Here is a 12,655-nt window from a genome sequence, read left to right on the forward strand (position 1 = left end):
CTCATCCTGCTCCAAAAACACTTCCACTCCAGCAAACTCCCAGGGTTCTTTTCTGGGTTCTGGCTGGAGTAGAATTCAGGATTGTCACTTGGTGTGAAAAGCTGATTTTCCTGCAGGTATAAAACAACGTATAAACAAGGTATAAATAAGGTATAAAACAAACAAACAAATGGATCATAGAACAAATCAATCCAGACTTTTCACTAGAGGCACAAATGACCAGGCTTGAACTATCATACTTTGGACACATGATGCAAAGACCCAGCTCCCTTGAGAAGTTTATAATGCTGGGGAAAGTGGAAGGAAAGATAAGAAGAGGACAACCAGCAGCAAGGTGGATGGAGTTGATTACAACAACAATGAATGCACCACTGAGACCTTAAAGCCCAAGTTGAAGACAGATCATCCTGGAGAGAATCTATCTGTGTGGTCGCTAAGAGTCGACACTGACTTGACAGCACTTAATCAATCAATCAATAAAACCTCCATGTTTGCTTCTCTCTCTCTATGCTTTTCCCTTGCACACTCAAGGAGTGTGGAACAGTAATGCATGTTCTGTTATCAAAGACTGGCACGTCAGTTAAGTGAAAACAGAGAGATCCCTGAAGCAACTTCCAAAGATCCAACATAATAGAGTTTTGGTATCACCGTGATTGATTGACTTATTGATTAAGTGCCGTCAAGTCGGTGTCGACTCTTAGCGACCACATAGAAAGATTCTCTCCAGGATGATCTGTCTTCAGTTTGGCCTTTAAGGTCTCTCAGTGGTGCATTCATTGCTGTCGTAATCGGGTCTACCCACCTTGCTGCTGGTCATCCTCTTCTTCTCTTTTCTTCATCTTTCCCCAACATCATGGACTTCTCAAGGGAGCTGGGTCTTCTTATAATGTATCCAAAGTATGATAGTTTTAGCCTGGTCATTCGTGCCTCGAGTGAAAATTCTGGACCAATTTGTTCTATGATCCATTTGTTTGTTTTCCTGGCTGTCCAAAAACCAAATGCACAGTAGCACCATACATCATATCAAATGATATCCATATGATCATACTGATATGATGAACGGTTTCACCATACATCATATCAAACATATTGACTGATGGTCAGACTGACACAGCTCTTGAGCAAGTATGTTGTGCAAGCCAATTATGTTAAACCAGTTGCTTACATTCTAGACTGCACAATCTGTCCATATATATTTCGGGGAATGATAGAAAGCTAACAACTATCCTTGTTGTGCAAGAAGGCCAAGACCACAAGGGATTGTTCAGTTTTAAGCATCTGTTCAGCAACATGACTTTTTTGCCATTTGAAAATGGCACCTTCTTCTCCTGGGCTTTATTGAAGAGTTTGGAAGAGTGGGTGTTTGTCTTCTTCTTGACCCTTTTGGAATGGACTGTAACTGGCTTGGAAGCATTTCTGTGAGCTTTGCCATGCTTTTCAAATACTTTTCAATGAAACTATCGCAACCTACCTTAAGTGAAGTACCTTGGCAGTGTTTTCATGCTTGCAAATGCCTCTTTTGAGACATTTGGTTTTTGCATTTTGCCCAATTTGCCAGTAAGAAGGGAATATAGGAAGAAAATCCACCTTTCGTGATTTGTCTGGGTGGTCCTGCCCTCTCCCAGTGAAGGCAGCTGGATGCAGCTGAGGAAATTGTGCAATGCAGCTGCTCAGTTGATGGCCACTGGCAATAATGGCCATTGACCATGCAACTGCATTTGGAGAATTTTTCACACTTCTGGAAGAGCACAATTGAGCAACTGTGCACATATTCCATTACAAGGCAGACAGGATGTTGTACAGCAGGCATCCCCAAACTGCAGCCCTCCAGATGTTGCTGAACTACGACTTCCAGCATACCCAGCCACAAAAAAAATTGTGTCTAGGGATGCTGGGAGTTGTAGTTCAGCAACATCTGGAGGGCCGCAGTTTGGGGATGCCTGTTGTACAGTATGCCAACCAGAAGAAGCATAACTGTATGGGTTCTAGTTTGGTTGATGGTGAATTGTGGTGTATTGGTTAGAGTGCTGGACTAGGACTGGGGAGACTTGAGTTCAAATCCCCATTCAACCATGATACTTGTTGGGTGACTCTGGGCCAGTCACTTCTCTCTCAGCCTAACCTACTTCAAAGGGTTATTGTGAGGAGAAACTTAAGTATGTAGTACACCACTCTGGGTTCCTTGGAGGAAGAGCGGGATATAAAATGTAAAATAAATAAATAAATAAATAAATAAATAATATATACATTGCTTTTCATCAAAAGTTCCCAAAGCAGTTAAAAGGTAAAAGTAAAGTAGGCCATCAAGTCAATTTCGACTCCTGGTGCCCACAGAGCCCTGTGGTTTTCTTTGGTAGGATACAGGAGGGGTTGCAGTATCAGATGATGCCTTTCAGCATCTTCCTATATCGCTGCTGCCCGATATAGTACCAGCGGGGATTCGAACTGGCAACCTTCTGTTTGTTAGTCAATCATTTCCCTGCTGTGCCACTTAAGGTAACTAAAGCAGTTTACAGAGATATAAATAAATAAACAAACAAACAGACAGACAGAAAGACAAATAAATAAATTAAAATTAAATTAAATTAAATGGCTCCCTGTCCCCAAAGGGCTCACAGTCTGAAAAAGAAACATAAGATAGACACCAGCAACAGCCACTAGAGGGATGCTGTGCTGGGGATGGAGAGGGCCAGTTACTCTCCCCCTGCTCAATAAGTACATAAGAACAGCCCAACTGGATCAGGCCCAAGGCCCATCTAGTCCAGCATCCTGTTTCACACAGTGGCCCACCAGATGCTGCTGGAAGCCCACAGGCAGGAGTTGAGGGCATGCCCTCCCTCCTGCCATTACTCGCCTGCAACTGGTACTCAGAGGCATCCTGCCTTCGAGGCTGGAGGTGGCCCACAGCCCTCCGACTAGTAGCCATTGATAGACCTCTCCTCCATGAAGTCATCCAAACCCCTCTTAAAGCCATCCAGGTTGTTGGCTGTCACCACATCCTGTGGCAGAGAGTTCCACAAGTGGATCACGCATTGTGTGAAAAAGTACTTCCGTTTGTCCTAGATTTCCTGGCAACCAATTTCATGGAGTGACCCCTGGTTCTAGTGTTCTGTGAGAGGGAAAAGAATTTCTCTCTCTCTCCACTTTCTCCACACCATGCATGATTTTATAGACCTCTATCATGTCTCACCATAGTCGTCTTTTTTCTAAACTAAAAAGCCCCAGGTGTTGTAGTCTTGCCTCGTAAGAAAGGTGCTCTAGGCCCCTGATCATCTTGGTTGCCCTCTTCTGTACCTTCTCCAGTTCAACAATGTCCTTTTTAATATGTGGTGACCAGAACTGTACGCAGTACTCCAAGTGTAGTTGCACCATAGTTTTGTATAAGGGCATTATAATGTTAGCCGTTTTATTTTCAATCCCCTTTCTAATGATCCCTAGCATGGAATTTTGCCTTTTTCACAGCTGCTGCACATTGAGTCGACACTTTCAACGAGCTGTCCACCACGACCCCAAGATCCCTCTCCTGGTCAGTCACCGACAGCTCGGATCCCATCAGCATATACTTGAAGTTGGGGTTTTTCGTCCCAACGTGCATCACTTTACACTTGCTAACATTGAACCGCATTTGCAATTTGTCGCCCACCCACCCAGTTTGGAGAGATCCTTTTGGAGCTGCTCACAATCCATTTGGGATTTCACTACCTGGAAGAGTTTGGTACCATCTGCAAATTTGGCTACATTGCTGTTTACCCCTGCTTCTAGATCATTTATGAATACATTAAAAAGCACCGGTCCCAGTACAGATCCCCTCTCCATTTATACCTACCCTCTGTTTCCTGTCTTTCAACCAGTAAGCAATCCACACATGGACTTGTCCCCTTATCCCATGACCACTAAGTTTCCTCAGGAGTCTTTGATGAGGAACTTTGTCAAAAGCTTTTTGGAAGTCCAGGTAGACTATGTCAACTGGATCACCTTGATCCACACACTCGTTGACACTCTCAAAGAACTCCAAAAGGTTGGTGAGGCAAGATTTACCTTTGTGGAAGCCATGCTGGCTCACTCCCAGCAGGGCTTGTTCTTCTAGGTGCTTTACAATTTTATCCTTGAGGATGCTTTCCATCAATTTGCCTGGAACGGACGTTAGGCTAACCGGCCTGTAATTTCCCGGATCGCCCCTGGATCCCTTTTTGAAAATCGGTGTTACATTTGCTACTCTCCAGTCCTCTGGTACAGAGCCCGATTTCAGGGATAAGTTAAATATTTTGGCAAGGAGGTCGGCAATTTCACATTTGAGTTCTTTGAGGACTCTTGGATGGATGCCATCCGGCCCTGGTGATTTGTTAACTTTCAGTTTTTCCAGACAGTTTAGAACATCATCCCTTGTCACTTCTATCCAACTCAGCTCTCTAGCCTCCATCCCTAAAAAGCCTGGTTCAGGAACAGGTATATGCTCAGTATCCTCTGCCGTGAAGACAGATGCAAAGAACTCATTCAGCTACTCTGCAACCTCCATATCCTTCTTAATAATCCCTTTCACTCCCTCATTGTCTAATGGTCCAACTGCCTCCCTGGCAGGTTTCCTGGTTCTGATGTACTTAAAGAAGTTTTTGTTATTCCCCTTGATACTTTTGGCTAAATGTTCCTCAAACTCTCTTTTTGCCTCCTTTATTGTCACCTTGCATTTCTTTTGCCAGAGTTTGTGTTCCTTTCTGTTCTCTTCATTTGGACAGGCCTTCCAGTTTCGGAAGGAAGTTTTCTTCCCTTTTATGGCTTCCTTGACGGTACCCGTTAGCCATGCTGGCATCCTCCTGGACTTACAGGTACCTTTCCTCCTTTTGGGTATACAATCTAACTGGGCTTCTAGTATTGTGGTTTTGAGTAAACTCCATGCACTCTGGAGCGAAGTGACTCTCCTGATTTCCCCCCTCAGCTTTCTTTTCACCATACTCCTCATTTTGGAGAAGTTTCCTCTTCTGAAATTCAAAATGTCTGTGTTAGACGTCCTTGGTGATTCTCTCCCTGCATGTATGCTGAATTTGATGGCACTGTGGTCACTGTTTCCTAAAGGGTCGATGACACTGACATCATGCACCAGGTCCTGGGTGTCACTCAGAATTAGATCCAAGGTTGCCTTCTCTCTGGTTGGTTCCATGACCAACTGTTCTAGGGCACAGTCATTTAGCGTATCTAGAAATTTGACCTCTTTGTCCTGACTTGAATGTGAATTTACCCAGTCTATGTGTGGGTAGTTGAAATCACCCATAATTACAGCCCTGCCTCTCCTTGATGCCTCCCTGATTTCCTCCTACAACTCCCAGTCACTGTCAGCATTATGATCCGAATGCGATAGCACATCCTCAGTAGCACGTTCCCTTTCCGGCTTTGTATAGTCACCCACAGGGTTTCTGTGGAGGACTCCAGTCCACCTAGGTTATCTAGCTTGTTAGATTCTATCCCTTCTTTAACATACAGTGCTATCCCTCTTCAAAGGCACCCCTCCCTGTCCTTTCTATAGAGTTTATATCCAGGGATAACAGTGTCCCACTGGTTCTCACTGTTCCACCATGTTTCTGTTATGCCCACTATATCTATTTCTGCGTTAGCCACCAAGCACTCCACCCATCTTAGCTCGGAGGCTTCTGGCATTGGCATATAAGCACCTATACACTGAATCTCTCCCCTGATGTATGCTATTCCTTTGACTCTTTGACCTGCTGGCATAGGCTCCCGTCTGCTCTTTATGCGGTTCTGCTCTGTCCCCTTCTGTTTTATCTGAATTCTTTGCACCCTCGCACTTTAAAGGATGGCTTTTGCCAAACGGGATACTGCCCAGCACCAATCGGCTGTTCCCCAGGTGTCATTTTAAAAGCTGCTTTGCAACCTTTTTGATTTTAAGCGCCAGCAGTCTGGTTCCATCTTGGTTCAAGTGCAGCCCGTCCCTTTTGTACAGGCCTTGCTTGCCCCAAAATGTGTCCCAGTGCCTAACAAATCTAAACCCCTCCTCCCGGCACCAATGTCTCATCCACGCATTGAAGCCCCTCAGCTCTGCCTGTCTCACTGTACTTGCGCGTGGAACAGGTAGCATTTCCAAGAATGCTACCTTGGGGGTCCTGGACTTCAAAATGCTGCCTATCAGCCTAAATTTGGCTTCCAGGACCTCCCGACTACATTTCCCCACATCGTTGGTGCCAACGTGCACCACAACAGCTGTCTCCTCCCCAGCACTACCTAGGAGCCTATCTAGACGCTGCATAATGTCTGCAACCTTCACACCAGGCAGGCAAGTCACCGTGCGGTCAACACGTGGGTCACAAACCCATCTCTCTATCCCTCTAATGATCGAATCACCCACTACAAGGAGGCCCCCACCCCCCAGAGGAGTATCCCCCGTGCGAGAGGATATGGGCTCATCATCCACGGAAGGGGTCCCTTCTAAAGGAGCATTTCCCTCTTCATCAGACCAATGTCCTCCTCGCCCAAGACCTTCATTCTCGCTGACAACAGAGGAGCTACCAGCCCTGGAGTGGGATGCCTCTATCACATCCCTGAAGGTCTCATCCACATGCCTCTCTGTCTCTCTGAGCTTCTCCAGATCCACCACCTTGGTCTCGAGGGAACAGATTTGTTACCTGAGAGCCAGGAGCTCCTTGCACCAAGCACACACCCATGACTTCTGCCCATGGGGCAAATAGTCATACATGTGGCACTCTGTGCAATACACTGGGAAGTGCCCCTTTGCCTGCTGACCTTCTATCTTCATACTGTTTTGGTTGGCTGTTTACAGTATTTAGGGAGCTTATTGTCCATTTATTAGATAGTTTATTAGGATAGGTCTCAGCTGTAATGGTCAACTATTTAACTGTCCAAACAGCCATTCCCAAGAATATGAGGGATACGAGGGAGGGATATGTACTTACGTTCTCTTCTCCACCAGGCTCCTTGTGATCCTTGTGATCGCAGGGGCTTGTTCCAGGCTCCCCTGCACACTTCCCACTAAACTCCTGCAAAACTCCTACGTCTTGTTTGCTATCCCTGTTCACTATGCTCTGTTCGCTATGCTCTCTGGCCTTCACCTCATATGTAGAGTAGCCTTCCAACTGTCACACAGGATGTGAGTCAAAGGAAAGGAATGTGGGGCCTCTCCCAGCCCTAGATGACTCCACCCCCTCTAGGCAGCCACTAAGTAAACACTGGAGTTAGGTAACCCTAAGAACTCCTAGCCCTGTGATATCTTAACCCTAATAAGTAACTCTAACAAGTAACAGAGAGAGAGAGAGAGAGAGAGAGAGAGAGAGACTTATCCCTTAAAGAGAAACAGCCCCTGCAAAACTCCCCTCTTCCTGTTAGTTTGTTTGAAGGGGAAAAGGCTAGATGTTTAGAAAAGCTTGCTCACCTACTCAGCTGTGTCTGCTCTTCCCAGAGTAGTCTTCCAACTTACCAGAGTAGCCTTCCAACTGTCACCTGTCAACTGTCAATAGAATCGCCTCTTTTGAGGCAATTGATTGTTTGAGCGAAGGTGCCTCTTTGCTCAGTTAGCAGGTTCTTCGGAGTTCCTTATTTGCCCCAACCTCTTTAATTCAGGATGCATATCTGCTGCCTGGAGCAGACTGTATGATCTTGTTTGCATTGCACTCATTAGCATAGCTACCGAGTGACCTGCAGCCCAGAACCATCCAATGCCTTGACTTAACTCAACCTTTTCCTGGTCATACACAGCTGGAGGCCCATTAACTGCATTCCATTTACTTTGTTGCAGTTTCCAGTGTTCTAAGTCAATGAGACCAGAAAGTGTACCTATCTGAAGGTCACTCGGTGACAGAAATAACTTATTTCCAAGGGAAGCGAGAACAAATGATAAAAGAGAAGAACCCTCATGTGCACTTAGACACAGTACAAACCTCTCACAGGAGCTTCTGTACCAATGAATGGCCTTACTGTAACCCGCTGAGCTATCTTGCACGTAGAACACTTGATGTGGGTGCAGAAATGGGGCTCTTCTTTTCTTTTAAGAGCCTCCTGTGCAGGGGTGTAGCTATAATTGAGCGGATAGGTTCAAGGAACCTGGGGGCCCCAGATCCTGAGGGCCCTCCAGCTCCACCCCTCCCTATTTTCTTCATTATCTCCCTCACTCCAAGGGTTCATGGGGAGAGGGGTGAACATGGGCCCCTATCCCCTTGCTACCCCCCTGCTCCTGTGACACATCATCCATGTTCAACTCACAGGACTTGATTTGCTCACACACATCCCTCCCTGTTTGACATCCTCCATTCTATCCCCCTTCCCTTTCTTATGGTGCGGGCGGGCGCATGTGTTGAGGGCTCATCCTGGCTCTGAACAGCTTCATTAGGATGGCAAAGGATATGCAGGGTGGGTGCAGGAGGCATGTGTAGTGGGCATCCTCCATGGAGGAAATGGAGAGGAGGTGGCATTGAGAGGAGAGCGGGTCTTGTGGTAGCAAGCCTGACTTGTCCACCTTGGTTGCATCTGAATGGGAGACTAGAAGTGTGAGCACTGTAAGATATTCCCCTTAGGAGATGGAGCTGCTCTGGGAAGAGCAGAAGGTTTCAAGTTCCCTCCCTGGCAGCATCTCCAAGAATAGGGCTGAGAGAGACTCCTGCCTGCAACCTTGGATAAGCCACTGCCAGTCTGGGTAAACAATACTGAGCTAGATGGACCAATGGTCTGACTCAGTATATGGCAGCTTCCCAAGTTCCTATGTCCACAGAGGACACAAGACCAGCTCTCCTCTCCCTAGAACTGCACGTCTCAGTGTCACCTCCCTGCATGGCTTCCTGCAAGATATCGCTAGGGCTTTCTGCAGCTTCTTGTCCCATTCATACGTCCCATTCATCCATGTACACACAGCACTCCCCAGTGCTGTGCATGGACCACTCTGTGCAGAGGGAGCAGCCACCTCTATGGGATGACGATTCCACTTTGACACTTTGAAGTGGAATCAGTCCCCTGCTAACTGGGCAAAGAGGCACCTTTTACCATGGTGATTCTCTTTATTTAGCAGGGGGAGAGCAACTGGCCCTCTCCACCCCCAGCACAGCAACCCTCCAGTGGCTGTTGCTGGTGTCTATCTTATGTTGTTGGGTTTTTTTAGAATGTGAGCCCTTTGGGGACAGGGTTCCATCTTATTTGTTCGTTATTTCTCTGTGTAAACCGCCCTGAGCCATTTTTGGAAGGGCGGTATAGAAATTGAATAAATAAATAATAATGAAATAATCTTTGCTTTCCATGGAAAAGAGCACAGGACGAGGGAAGCCAAAGCCACCCATCCCTACGCTGCCTCAGCTCCCTGTGGCTTTTGGTAGTTCTCCCCCACCCCCCGCCCACCCCGCCAGCCTGGATCCAGTTCTAGGAGTGAGCCAGGCATGGTGATAACTTCTCAAAGCAACAAAGTATGGCAGGGGGAGAGTGGGAGTGTGGATCCCTTCCCTACACTCTCCTTTTCATGTCAGACAGGGGTTCTCAAACCTGGGTCCTCAGATGTTGTTGGACTTCAACTCCTATAACCACAAGCCACAATGGGGGTTGACCTTTGACCATTGTGGCTGGGGATTATGGGAGTTGGTCCAACAACATCTGGGGACCCAAGTTTGAGAACCCCGGATATAAGGAATTAAACCCCAGCTTTATACCTAAATAAAATAAATATACCTAAATAAAATAAATAAAATAAATAAAATAAATACCTGAGTACCACCTAAAGTAGTGCAGCGGGGAAATGACTTGACTAGCAAGCCAGAGGTTGCCGGTTCAAATCCCCACAGGTATGTTTCCCAGACTATGGGAAACACCTATATTGAGCAGCAGCAATATAGGAAGATGTTGAAAGGCATCATCTCATACTGTGCAGGGGGAGGCAATGGTAAACCCCTCCTGTATTCTATCAAAGACAACCACAGGGCTCTGTGGGTGCCAGGAGTCGGAATTGACTTGACGGCACACTTTACTTACTTACTTTATACCTGAGTGGAGCAGACAGGTGCATAAAATGCATACAGCTGCCCTGTCAAATCTAGTTTCAACCTCTCTTTTTTGCTGACACTTCTCTAACCCTAACCATTGTGTGAATTGATTGGTGATATAAAAGGGATCACCATTCATGGTGATATAAAAGGGATCACCGCCACCCACATTGGAAGGATAAGTGAGACCTACCCTTTCAAGAACAAAGCCTCCATCTGGTTTAGAAGTGAAGCAGCCAGGGGAAAGGGGACAAGATCAGAAGGCCGGGGTAAAAGCAGTTGAAGGAAAGCACCTAAGTTGCTAAGGTCTTGAAATAAAGTAAGCACAATTCTTTGCATATATGGCTTGGTGCTTGAGAAGACAGAACATTATAGGGTACCAGGAATAAGGTACGGCAGGTGTGCGAGGTGGACCCAAAGCCTGAAGCAAAATATGGTGTTGCTCAAGGCTCGAGGAAAACTGAATCAAAGCCACAATGCAGCAAACTCCTGTAAGAGATAGCAGCAGGACTTACATATCTATGTGAACTCCTGCTAACTGAATGATTAGGCACCTTTTAAAAGTGGTGATTCGCTTTATTGAGTTGGGGAGAACAACTGATCCGATCCATGCCCCGCATAACATCCCCCCAGTGGCTGTTACTGGTGTCTGTCTTATGTTTCTTTTTAGAATGTGAGCCCTTTGGAGACAGGGAACCATCTTTATTTATATCTATGTAAACCACTTTGGGAATATTTGTTGAAAAGCAGGATATAAATATTCATCGTGTGTGTGTGTGTGTGTGTGTGTGTGTGTGTGTGTGTGTAGGCCACAGGCACCAATGGAAAAAAAAGATCCTCAAAAGGTTGCCATTTTCTTGTATACATCTAGGCTTGAGGAAGCAGACATATTCCAAGCTATGCAATTTGAACAGGAGGAACAGGCTAGTTTATCATTGGTTCTGAACAAATTTGAGGAGTATTGCACACCTTAAATTAATGAAACCTATTAAAGCTATAAGTTTCATCTCAGAGTGCAACAAGAAGGGGGCTTAGCTGAAGAATTCCTTACTGGCCTGAAACTGATTAATCAATCATGCAATCATGAAGCTTCGGGACTTAACAGAGTCATTAATTAGAGATCAGATAATGTTGGGAGTCAGAGATAAACTGCAAAAGAGACTCTTGGGAAATTGTGAGCTGATTCTAAAAAGGGCAATCAAACTGCTGCTGTCTCTGGGGCCAGAAAATAAAATTGCAAATGTTTCACTTGATGCAGTCAGTGCAAATAGAAGCCTCCAGAATCCTAAGCACAGCAAGGAAAGGTCCTTCCTGAAGGAACACTGGAAGGAAGGAAGGAAGGAAGGAAGGAAGGAAGGAAGGAAGGAAGGAAGGGAACATAAGAACAGACCTGCTGGATCAGGCCCAAGGAGACCCATCTAGTCCAGCATCCTGTTTCACACAGTGACCCACCAGATGTCACAGCAAGAGAGATGGCATGTCCTCAAATCCTGCCTGTAGGCTCCCTGTAGCATCTGGTGGGCCACCGTGTGAAACAGGATGCTGGACTAGATGGGCCTTGAGCCCAATCCAGCAGGACTGTTCTTATGTTTTTATGGGATGTATACATATGCTTTGCATCCAAATAATTTAATATGTCCCACACTTGGTTGTTCTCCATACCACAGTTCATATGCGGTTTTCCTCACTGTTGTGGAGAAGGATCGGTTTTGCAAATACAAAGCTGTGATTGCTGCTTCTCCCCAGTATTTTTCAGGTTGACTGGAATCCATTAGTGTGCATCTAATCATTTCTGTTAGGGTCCACTTTTGCGTTCTTCCACTCCATTCTGTTCAGGCACATATGGGTCTGTTTTGTGATGGTCTATTTCATGAGCTCTTAAGAAGTCCTCAGTTTTCTTCCCTATGAACTCACCTCCAATGTCAGTTCAAAGTATAAGTGGCTTGCACTGAAATCTCTTACCTGACATGGACACTTAGTCTTGTAGCTTTCCCAGCACTTTATCCTTGTGCTTCATGAGATAAGTGGCTGCATATCTTGAGAAGTCATCTATAAAGGTCACTATGTATCTGTAGCCTCCAGGTGTTGGTACTTGTATTGGGCCACATACATCACGAGAGAGATCAAGTGGGTTTGAAGCTCTGGTTTGGCTTGCTTTGGGAAGTGTTGCTCTCGTAGCCTTAGCTCTGATAACAACAATCATACTTCATAGTCACTGGACAGACTTACATCACGAGGTCTTTTGTCAGGTGTAGTTTTGCTAGTTCCTTTACATTTTCAGGGAACCTATGGCCCAAATGCTGATGCCACAGGTAAATGCAGTTGTTGTGTTGCTTATGTGTGGTAAGTTTCACCTGCTCTCTCACTGTGCTTAAGCGATAAAGACATTCATCTGCAATTACTCTGGGTCCAGGATTTTTGTCACTTCTTGGATTGTGCACTCCTTGCCCTGGAACTTAATAGTGAGGGTATTCTCACGATCAGTGAAAAGCCTGCTTAGCCCGCTTTCCATGGCTCATGGGAACCACCGGGCTCACAGGCAAGCCCAGTGTCCCCAAAGCAGGTAACCCGCTTGAATACCACTCCCCTTAATTGAGGTTAGCGGAGCAAGTACTCCGCTAACCCCATTTAAAAAATTGTGTATTGCCGTGGTGCAGTCCACACCGTGGCAACAC

Source organism: Hemicordylus capensis, chromosome 4, assembly GCF_027244095.1.
Source record: "Hemicordylus capensis ecotype Gifberg chromosome 4, rHemCap1.1.pri, whole genome shotgun sequence".
NCBI lineage: Eukaryota > Metazoa > Chordata > Lepidosauria > Squamata > Cordylidae > Hemicordylus > Hemicordylus capensis.